At 45.0% G+C, this 11,384-nt stretch overlaps 1 long non-coding RNA gene across 1 annotated transcript; it reads left to right on the top strand.

Annotated features, from left to right (window-relative positions):
• The first annotated feature begins 836 nt into the window (after positions 1 to 836).
• On the top strand, positions 837 to 9,614 carry LOC138493242 (uncharacterized). Its single transcript, XR_011276327.1, has 3 exons — positions 837 to 915; positions 4,045 to 4,125; positions 9,422 to 9,614. It is a non-coding gene; the product is annotated as an uncharacterized lncRNA (long non-coding RNA).
• Positions 9,615 to 11,384: the final 1,770 nt, after the last annotated feature.

The following is an 11,384-nucleotide window of genomic DNA, read 5'->3' as shown; positions in this document are numbered from 1 at the left end:
TATTTTTCCTCATATTTTGTCACTTGTAATTTGTGCAACTCCTGCACCAGATATGATACGATAGATTCTTAGTTATTTAAATCATGAATGGTTTTATTTTTCATGTATTATTTTCATACATTCCAGTCATCTAAGTTTACATGAAAACACTTTTATTCTCCCAACACGTGTTTCACCACAGCTTTTAGCCATGGTTCCTCAGGAGAGATTCCTTTCTTTTTTTCTTTTTTTCTGAAAAATAATTGTAGTTTTTTTATTTCAAAACTTGCTCGCCGGGATCACCTTTGTGATAATAAGGTCACCTACTTTTAGTCATTGTTTGATGGAGGCATGCAGCTAGTTAATAAAGAGGATTTCATTTAACTGTGTTGCTCATAACAAAGCGTGTTTTTTTCTTCTCCCCTTAATTGCACTGGTAAAACTGCAGAATCACCATCAGGCCTATTTGCTGTGTCTGAACTGTTAAATGTATATTACACACTTACTTGTCTCAGAATTTCAAGGGCACTGAGTGACTTTTGTTTTTTCCCATGGTCCCACCTTCCTTGAGCACTTTCAGGTGTATAGGCGCTATATAAATAAACAATACAATACAATAGATGGTCAGCCAGAGGGAGCTGAAACATTAAATCCCCACTGAAAAGCTACAAATCCTTCTTTTTATTGTAACATAGTGTGTGTGTGTTTTCTCTATGTTCGTGACATTGTCTCTTTTGAGACCCACCCACACCGTTTATGTGTGCTTGCTTTTTTCAGATTATTTTGATGGGAGCCAGCTTGTTTAGGGCTTGTTTCAGAAGGAGATGCAGCTTGTGTTTTCCTTCTGACCGGAAACCACACCACACCACACCAGCAGCAATGGCGGAGGTCAAGATTCCAGCGTGGGACTCGAAAAACAAACGCCAGAATAATTAGGTAAGCAGATGATGCATGCATTGCTAGGTTTGTTTATTTTAGAGTCCTGCTTTCGCGCATCCTTTTGATCTCTGTGCCAGGACGCATATATGTTATCTTGCTTTACGAGGCAGACCGGCCTCGATCTTCCCCTGGGAGGAGAAGATGGAGCTGCACGGGCTGAGAGGATCGAAGCTCACAAACAGGACATTTAAAGACCCGCGGGTCAGGGATGTAGACTGTTAGCAGTGTCTATCCAATCCCCATATTACTGTAAACAGGCTGATGCTGTGCTTTTGTGACATTATGACTCCCATACTATCGGCAGAAGTGCTTTTTCCAAGGCTCGCCTTAAAACGGACAGATGTCACGGTTCAGCGTACATTACTCAGTACATACACAGCACCTATTTTGCGCTTAATTAGTAAAGGCGCCCGGGGTGGGAAAAATACAAACACAAGGTGGGTGCGCGCCGGGCGAGGGGGTGGTCTGGGTTGTCCAGAAGCCCCAGTGCTAGCCAACAGCGGGAACTGGGACAGCACGGCAGAGCGGTGCTTCTGAAATTCAAATATTGCATTTCCTTTTTGGTACGCCGATGTCAGCCTGGACAGCGGGGATGGCTACTGTTAAACTCTTCAAATGTTAAAGAGCACGTGCAGAACTCATCCTGTAGTCATCCTGGAGTAATCCCAACTCATCCTGAAGTTGTTGTGGAGTCATCCTGAAGTTGTCATAGAGTCATCCTAGAGTAATCCCCCACTCATCCTGAAGTTGTCATGGAGTCATCCTGGAGTAATCTAAGATCATCACTGGAAGTAATCCAAACTCATCCTGGAGTAGTTTCTGTGATAACTCTAGAGTCATCATCTCATTACATATTTTGGCTTGTGGGAATACTTTGGATGATCTTCCTGAACTATCCATGGATGACTCTAGAATGGAGTCATCGGATGACTCCAGAATTATTCCAGGATGATCTTCCTTTTTGACTAGGGTCAGCACCAAACTGCGACTAAACCAGTTAGGGATCCCAACCATAAAGGCAAAGCAGGCACCACTTGAATGGGACACCTTCATTGACTCTTTATGGTAGCATGGGCCATTGACAGGCTATATTCTTCAACCAGCAAGGACGTATCCAAAACATCAATAGTGCAGTGGTACCAACATAAAAGAAATTTCCAATCAAGGTTCTGTAAAAAGCAGGAATTTTGCAATCAGGTGAGCATATTGGCTAGAGCTACCCTCCTGGGAGTGCTGTGAATTGTGGGCTCTGTTTCAGCCCCCGGCACCAGTGTGCATCCTTTTCCTCCAACCCCCTCCCTGGCATCCATTTTACTGGCATGCTTTCCCTCCCACCTCCCAGCCCGCCCACCATCCCAGATGCGAACCCAGCGTAAGGTGTAGCAAAGCACTTGCACCATGTTTTGTTTCTTTCCTGCTCTGCAATCAGGTGAGCATATTGGCTAGAGCGACCCTGCTGGGAGTCTAAATTGTGAAGTTTCGGCCCTGTTTCAGCCCCCAGCGCCTGTGTGCACCCTTTTCCTCCAGCCCCCTCCCTGGCATCCATTTCTCCGGCGCGCATTCCCTCCTGCCTCCCAGCCTGCCCACCATTCCTGATTGAAGGCCAGTGTTAGGTGCAGCAAGCACTTGATCCGTGTTTTGTTCCTTTTCCTGCTCTGCAATCTGGTGAGCATATTGGCTAGAGCGACCCTCCTGGGAGTCTAAATTATGAATTTTGGGCCCTTTTTCAGCCCCCCGCGCCCGTGTGCACCCTTTTCCTTCAGCCCCCTCCCCGGCATCCATTTCCCCGGAGTGCTTTCCCTCCCGCCTCCCAGCCTGCCCAACATTCCAGATTGGAGCCCAGCATTAGTGTAGCGAAGCGCATGCAACGTGTTTTGTTTATTTCCTGTTTTGCAATCAGGTGAGCATATTGGCCAGAGCGACCCTCCTGTGAGTGTAAATTGTGAATTTCGGGCCCTGTTTCAGCTCCCAGCACCCGTGTGCACCCTTTTCCTCCAGCCCCCTCCCCGGCATCCATTTCCCTGGCGTGCTTTTCCGCCCTCGACCCAGCCCGCCCACCATCCCTGATTGGACCCCAGTGTTAAGTGTAGTGAAGCGCTTAAACCGTGTTTTGTTTCTTTTCCTGCTCTGCAATCAGGTGAGCATATTGACTAGCGTGACCCTCCTGGGAGGCTAAATTGTGAGTCTTGGGTCCTGTTTCAGCCCCCAGCGCCCCTGTGCACCCTTTGCCTCCAGCCCCCTCCCCGGCATCCATTTCCCCAGTGTGCTTTCGCTCCCGCCTTACAGCCGGCCTACCATCCCTGATTGGAGCCCAGCGTTAGGTGTAGCGAAGCGCTTGCACCGTGTTTTGTTTCTTTTCCTGCTCCGCAATCAGATGAGCATATTGGCTAGAGCGACCCTCCTGGGAGTCTAAATACTGAGTTTTGGGCCCTGTTTCAGTCCCCAGCGCCCATGTGCACCCTTTTCGTCCAGCCCCCTCCCCAACACCTGTTTCTGGTTTTTTTTGGGGATCTTGGCCCGCAGTCTTTGGTGCCCCCAGGCCCTGCATGCTGCCTTTCTTCCCCGACTCCCTTCCTTACTCTTCCCCTCCCTCCGCTCACCTCCCAGCCCTCCCTCTACCCATGATTGGTTAGTTCTCTGGTCTTAACGGACCCTCCCAGGGCTGCCCTCTGCCCGGCAGCTCAATATGGAGAAGGACCCCAAGGCAAAGGGCGACTCAAACAGAGGCGGCTCCAAGGTGAGTCTGCAGGTGTCAGCAGGGGAAGCCAGCCGTCAACCAGCAGCGACAAAGACGGTAGGGGCGGCCAGGGTGGAGAGTAGAGCAATCACTCTACTCTGGAAGCCCTGTCACATAAAAAAAATAACGACTTACATTGTGATAGTACTGTGATTTTTAGCTTGTGCCCTCTCGGATAGTACTGTGATAGTTAGCTTGTGACCTCTAGGATAGTGCTGTGATTGTTAGCTTGTGCCCCTAGGATAGTACCGTGATTGTTAGCTTGTGACCTTGTAAGGGAGTTGCTTCTATGTTAGATTAAGGACACAGAGCCAGAGAGTAGTTTTCGTGGGATTTTTCTACCCAACAGTTTTCTTTATTAACAGGAAGTTTTTCTTTCTTTCTTTTAGGGAAAAAAGGATACGTCTTTGCTGCAGATCCTTCAGATAGGCTCTCTACTCGCGGCTTCTTCTGAGAGAGAGATTATACAGGTAAGTGGTCTTGAATTATCACACAGTCTCTTTCCTCATAGTTTTGACTTTCTGTAACTGTCTCTTGTAACAGGTTTCACTGAGTTTCTTTCTTTCCTTTAATTTCAATACTGACTCATAAAGTCACTAGTCTTTCTTCTTTCTCTTCTTTGTTTTCTGTCTCTTCACAACACTTTTCTTTTACTCAGCCGCCTTCTTTCTTTTCCTTTTCAATTGTTGACTGGACACTGAGGCAATAACGATTGCCTGTGATCTCACTTTGACTTGGTGTTGGTGGTACAACTTCCCCTCATCAACGTAGCTTTTATTTAAAAAAAAAAAACCTCTGTGCACCTGCAAAGTTCTTGATAGAAAGACTGCTCCCCTTAAGTTAGCGTTCCTTCCGTTTGCAGCCAAAGGGGACTTCCTTTCACTATCTGTATGGGCACACGTACCTTGCCAGTGACACGCCTCCTGTCACTTCGTCTGCTCCTGCGCTCCATAAATGCTCGGAGCGCTCTCTTCCTTTCCTTTGTAACAGCGATTTCTCTTGTTTCAGTTTACTGCTGTTTCTGTTTCTTTTGGCACCTCCTCCTCCTCTTGTACGCGATCTGCCTCGGGAAAGGCTCCAGCTGATCGCGGGGGGTAAATAAAAAATCTCCTCTGGAGCCAGAGGGAAGGAAGACACGGCTCCGCCTCCCAACGCCTTCTCACGGCGGCCGTACCTCGTCAGGCGAAGCTCCCAATGAAACGTTATGTGTCGGCGAACGGTCGCCCTCCCAACAGGAATCGGAGCTTCCACAGCGCAAAGGCAACTTCTTCTCATGAACTCTAACAACAGTTTTCACAGCGCAACACGTCTCGCCCTCCACCTCACTGGTTACCTAGCAACCAAAACAAATCAGCTGTCATATTAGAAAAGGGCACCTCCTGAAGTGCTTCTTATATTGTAAATGTAAGCATATCATGGAAATTAAATTACTTGTCTCCACATCCACTATCAATTAGGAGTCATTAACCAGGACCTTATTACATAACCCCTCTACTGGGCCCTTACGTTCGGGAAGGGTTTCAGCCCTGGACAAATAATCAGCCTGAGTCAATAAACGGCCTGGTTGATGAATGGTTTTGAAAGAGAAGGGCTGGAGAGAAAGAAACCACCTGAGGACCCTTTGATTTGTATCTTTGTTTCTGGCAAGCCAAACCAGCGGAGCATGATCGGTTATTAAAGTGAACTCCCGCCCAAGCAGGTAATATCTCAAAGCTTCAATTGCCCACTTAACCGCTAGACATTCTTTTTCAATAGTGGGATATTGTAACTCATGCGGAAGTCATTTTCTGCTTATAAATAGGATTGTTCTTTCCTTCTGCCCCTGGTTTTGGAACAAGACGGCACCAAAGTCTGTGCCAGAAGCATCTGTATGTAGGAAAAAGAGAGCCTCATAGTCTGGGCAATGTAAAATGGCCTTATCTGTTAAAGCTTCTTTTAGAGCATTGAATGCCTTTTCCGTCTCCTCTGTTCGCCAATCTTTTTTAGAAGGAGAAGTCTTCTTCAACAAATCTGTTAATGGGCTATCTAACGTAGAGAAATGCGGAATAAACCTCCAGTAGTAGCCTACAAATCCCAAAAAAGCTCTTACCTGTCTGGCATTTTCTGGGAATTTTAATTTTTTAATTGCTTAATTGCTTTTAATTTCTCCTCTTGCGGTTTGACGATTCCCTGGCCCACATAATACCCCAAATACTTGGTATGGAAGTTTGCAACATGCGTTTTCTTGGGATTCACATGTAGCCCTGCTTGCTTAGTGTTTTAAGTAGTGACACAGGTGTTCCGGCCAGGACTGACTGAAAACTATGATATCGTCCAAGTATGCGCCAACATACTGTTCGTGGCCTTGAATAATATAGTTCATCAACCTTTGGGAAGTAGTTGGGGCTCTATGCAGTCTGACTGGTAACACTTTAAACTGATAAAGTCCTGTCGGTGTGGCAAATGCTGTTTTTTCCTTATCGGGAGGAAATAAGGGTATTTGCCAGTACCCTTTTGTCAGGTCTATTGTTGTCAGAAACTGCGCCTTTCCTAGATTATTTAGAAGATCCTTAATCCTTGCATTGGATACTCAGCAAATTTAGATATCTCGTTCAACTTCCGGAACTCCATACAGAATATGACACTACCAAAACCACAGGTGAACACCAATCACTATGTGATGGTTCAATAATGCCTATGTCCAACATCTCCTGAACCTCTTGGTTAATGGCTTGGCTTTTCGTTTCTGGGATTCTGTATGGCCTTAGCCTTACCATGGAACCAGGTTTCGTGTTGATATAGTGACAAGTCAGGTTAGTTTTTCCAGGTATGGAGGAAAACACTTCAGCGAAGGTACACAACAGCGATGAAAGATCTGCTTTCTGAACTGTAGACAGACCATGATTGATGTTCAGACTTTCTACTCCCAACTTCTCCTCTGTTTGGGGAAAAGGTTCTTCCTGCAACTCTTGATGACTTATCATCGCCACCGTCTGAACCGGAGGCACCCATTCTTTAAGGAGATTCACATGGTATGTCTGAAGAGAAACTCTGCTTTCAGGTTGTCTCACTTTATACGTCAGAGTACCCAATACTTCTTCAATTTTGTAAGGTCCCCTCCATGCTGCCAACATTTTATTTGCAGACGTTGGTAATAATACCAAGACCTGGTCACCCACTTTAAAAGTTCTGAGACAAGTGTTTTGATGATAGTATTTCTCTTGTTTCTCCTTTGCTTGAAGTAGGTTATCCCTGGCGATGGCCTGCACCTTCTCTATCCTTTCTTGTAACTGGGAGGCATACTCAGTAAGTGATAACTCTCTTGATGGCTGTTCTTCCCAGTTTTCCTTTAAAATATCTAACAGAGACCGTACCGGCCTTCCAAAAAGAAGCTCAAAAGGCGGAAATCCTGTCGACGATTAAGGAGTGTTCCGTAACGTCATAAGTATCCAAGGCAGTACTCTGTCCCAATCTCTATTCTCAGGTGTAGTAATCTTCCTCAGCATTTGTTGAATGGTCTGGTTATACCTTTCCACTAAACCATCTGTTTGAGGGTGGTACACCACTGTTTTAAGATGGTCAATTTTTAGAGTTTTGCATGTTTGTTTAAGAACATTGGACATGAAGTTCGATCCACGGTCTGTTAAGATCTCCTTTCGTATCCCAACTCTACCCATGAAAGGAATCAGGGCATCACAAATCTGTTGTTTATTGGTTGCTTTTAAAGGAAAAGCTTCAGGATAACATGTTGCATAATCTACGATTACAAGAATATATTTGTGTCCTCTTCTAGATGGTTCTAAGGGTCCTACAACATCCATGCCTATCCTACTAAAGGGTTCCAATACCAACGGCATAGTCTGTAAGGGAGCTTTCTTCACATTAGCTCTGTTCTTTCTTTGACACTCTTCACAGGATTGACAGAACTTAACTCTCTGACTATAAATTCCTGGCCAATAGAACCTTGACAATATTTTCTGAGATGTTTTTTTGGTTCCCAAATGACCCTCCCCAACTTGTAAATGTGCGACTTCCAATAATGTTTTGTAATATTTACTCAGAAGCAACAATTGTTTCAGTTCCTCATTATCTCATGACTTGCTCTGGCGATAATAGAGTCCATTCTGCTTGATGAAACAAGGACCTTGTCCAGTTGGAGCTTCCAAGGCTCGTTCCCTGGCATATTTTAGAAGAGGATCCAATTCCTGGGCTGAACGAAAACTGTCTACTTCCTCGTCTAGCTTCCAATCCACAGCCACAGGGAGAACATTCTTAGTTTTCCACTCTCGTTTAAGGAATCTCCTAAGCTTTTTACTCTTCTGCGTTTTATAGAGGGACCAATGGTTTCTTGGTCATGAAACGGGGCTGTTTCTATCAAGCTCTTCTCTATTTTGTTGACTAATTTTGAGAAATAAGGCACGTCTGATCCTACCAATAAAGGTTTGGGTAACTTGGGTAATACCGCCGCTCTCCCCCCCATGGTCTTCCCAGCCAACTTAATCTGTATATCTTTCAACGGGTATGACTTTACGTCCCCATGTACACATCTAATTGTATCTTCCCTGAAGAATCATATGCTTCACCTATCAGGTCTGAGGTTACAGCTGTTTGGAGACTCCCTGAGTCTATTAAGGCCCGGGTTGGTTTCCCATCTACTTCTGCATCACAAGTATATATATATTGCGGTTGATTTCCCCCAGGTTGTTCTGGGTGTTCACTGTCCTTCAGTGACTCAAAAACTCCCACGTCCATTGGTTCAGACTTCACTTTCTTGGGACAGAATCGGGCTAGGTGGCCCCACTCTCCGCAGTCGAAGCATTGAGGACCTCTGGTTGCGATTGGAGCTTGTCTGTAGTTAATAGGACTTTCACTACTAGGTCAGGATCATATAAATTCCAGTTCCGATTTCCTTAACATGGAGTTCGCCCACCTTGTCTGAGTCAAAGGTTTGCTCAAGCTAACATTGGGTCTATAGTGATTCATATAGGTTAGCATCTTGCCCTGTCCGGCTTTCTGATAAGCTGAGGCAATTTCAACAGCCTCAGGTAACGAGAGTCGTGATGTTGTTTGACCCATCGTTGCACAGGCCCGGGAAGGGCTTCAACAAATTGTTCCAAGACTATCTTCTCTGTTATTTCCTGAGGAGAGGAGGTGGCAGATTGCAACCATTTCTCAGCAAGCTCCTTCACCCTATAGAAGAGTTGTCTGGGAGTTTCTTCGCCAGTCAGATTCACCTCTCGGAATTTGATTCTATAAGTCTCTTCATCATGCCCTAGTCTTTCTAAAACAACCTTCTTCATATCACCATAGTTTGTGTCACCGGTTGGGTTTGCTGCTTGATAAGCGCACTGCATTTCGCTGGTCATTAACGGGGCAATATAGTGGCACCACCTTTCTGTTGGCCATTGGGTGTTCCTGGCCACTCGCTCAAAATTCATGAAGAAATGTGCAGGATCCTCCCCGGCTGTATATTTCTGTAATATTGAGGTTGGTACTTGGGGATGATTTCTTAGTCTCGTGACCTCCAGCAGTTGAGCTTGATGTACCTGTAGTGCTTGTTGAAAAGCAAGTCTATCTGCTTGAGCCTGTTGGCTCTGGAGTTGTAGAGCTTGTTGTAGGAGTTGTTGCCCCTAACTTAGAGTTTTGCATCCCACTCCTGACACCAAAATTGTAAGGGAGTTACTTCTATGTTAGATTATGGACACAGAAACAGAGAGTAGTTTTCGTGGGATTTTTCCACCCAACAGTTTTCTTTATTAACAGAAAGTTTTTCTTTCTTTCTTTTAGGGGAAAAATGATACGTCTTTGATGCAGATCCTTCAGATAGGCTCTCTACTCGCGGCTTCTTCTGAGAGAGAGATTATACAGGTAAGTGGTCTTGAAGTATCACAGAGTCTCTTTCCTAATAGTTTTGACTTTCTGTAGCTGTCTTTTGTAGCAGGTTTCACTGATTTTCTTTCTTTCCTTTAATTTCAATACTGTCTCATAAAGTCTCTAGTCTTTCTTCTTTCTCTTCTTTGTTTTCTGTCTCTTCACAACACTTTTCTTTTACTCAGCTGCCTTCTTTCATTTCCCCTTCAATTGTTGACTGGACACTGAGGCAATAACGATTGCCTGTGATCTCACTTAGACTTGGTGATGGTGGTACAACTTCCCCTCATCAACGTAGCTTTTATTTTTTTTAAAAAACCTCTGTACACCTGCAAAGTTCTTGAAAGAAAGACTGTTCCTCTTCAAGTTGGCGTTCCTTCCATTTCCAGCCAAAAGGGACTTCCTTTCACTATCTGTATGGGCACACGTACCTTTTCAGTGACACGCCTCCTCTCACTTCGTCTGCTTCGGCGCTCTGTAAATGCTTGGAGCACTCTCTTCCTTTCCTTAGTAACAGCGATTTCCCTTGTCTCAGCTTACTGCAGTTTCTGTTTCTTTTGGCCCCTCCTCCTCCTCTTATACACGATCTGCCTCGGGAAAGGCTCCAGTTGGGAGCCAGCTGATCACGGGGGGTAAATAAAAAATCTCCTCTGGAGCCGAGGGAAGGAAGACCCGGTTCAGCCTCCCAATGCCTTCTCACGGCGGCCGTACCTCATCAAGCGAAACTCCCAATGAAACGCTATGTGTCGGTGAACGGTCACCCTCCCACCAGGAATCAGAGCTTCCACAGCGCAACAGCGCCTTCTACTCATGAACTTTAACAACAGGTTTCACAGCGCAACGGCAGGAACACAACATTAAACTCTCGTACTCGTATATCTTCAGTATGCCCATATATAACTGTCACTCTCCGTCTCGCCCTCCACCTCGCTGGTTACCTAGCATCCAAAACAAATCAGCTGTCATATTAGAAAAAGGCACTCCTGAAGTGCGTCTTATATTGTCAATGTAAGCATATCATGGAAATTAAAGTACTTGTCTCCACATCCACTATCAATTAGGAGTCATTAACCAGGACTTTATTACAGACCTCTAAAATAGTACTGTGATTGTTAGCTTGTGCCCCTGGGATAGTACTGTGATTGTCAGCTTGTGACCTCTAAAATAGTACTGTGATTATTAGCTTGTGTCCCTAGGATAGTACTGTGATTATTGACTTGTTCCTTAGGATAATACTGTGATTATTAGACTGCTCCCTACCCTTAAAGATTAGCACACATTGACCAGCTTCACATGTAGAAAGCGTCACTATAGAATAGCACTGTGATTATTAGCTTGTGCCCTCTAACCTTTCTGAGATGGAATTACCTGCATCATTTTGTTAATTAATAAAAAATAAAAAAACTCCAGTGCTCCTAAACAAGTGCCAGATGGAAATTCCTCACAGTATGTCAGCTTTCTTTTCAGAGTTTTCAGAAGACCGCTTTATACAGTTCTGCATTTGCGTGTGTGTGTATCGTGAGAATAGTTTGCAAAATGCAAAGGCACAGATCTTATTAGGTTGTTTGCATCCAGAGTGGGCAGATGCACATTGGGCTGTTCTGTGTCCTTACTTCAAGTGGTTTGGGTGCTATTTAATTCTCACTTGAGGTGGGGCTTTTTAGGAAGGGGGTATTTACCCTAGGGTTCTTCTTTTGCCATTTGCTCTTCAATCGTTTGAAGAGGACAATTGGGTAGAGTTTAAGCAGGCTAGCTTGCAGTAGGTACATTTCCCATTGGAAAACTGGTTTAGCATGCATTAGGATAGTACCACTAAAGTACAAATTAGAGGTGAGTTTAGTAGCACCAGGGACCATGGGTTGCCGCACCCTCCATCTCT

This window comes from Ambystoma mexicanum, chromosome 10 (genome assembly GCF_040938575.1).
Source record: "Ambystoma mexicanum isolate Mex_15411 chromosome 10, UKY_AmexF1_1, whole genome shotgun sequence".
Lineage (NCBI taxonomy): Eukaryota > Metazoa > Chordata > Amphibia > Caudata > Ambystomatidae > Ambystoma > Ambystoma mexicanum.
Note: the sequence above shows the minus strand (reverse complement) of the source record. Positions and strands in the feature narration are given on the sequence as shown.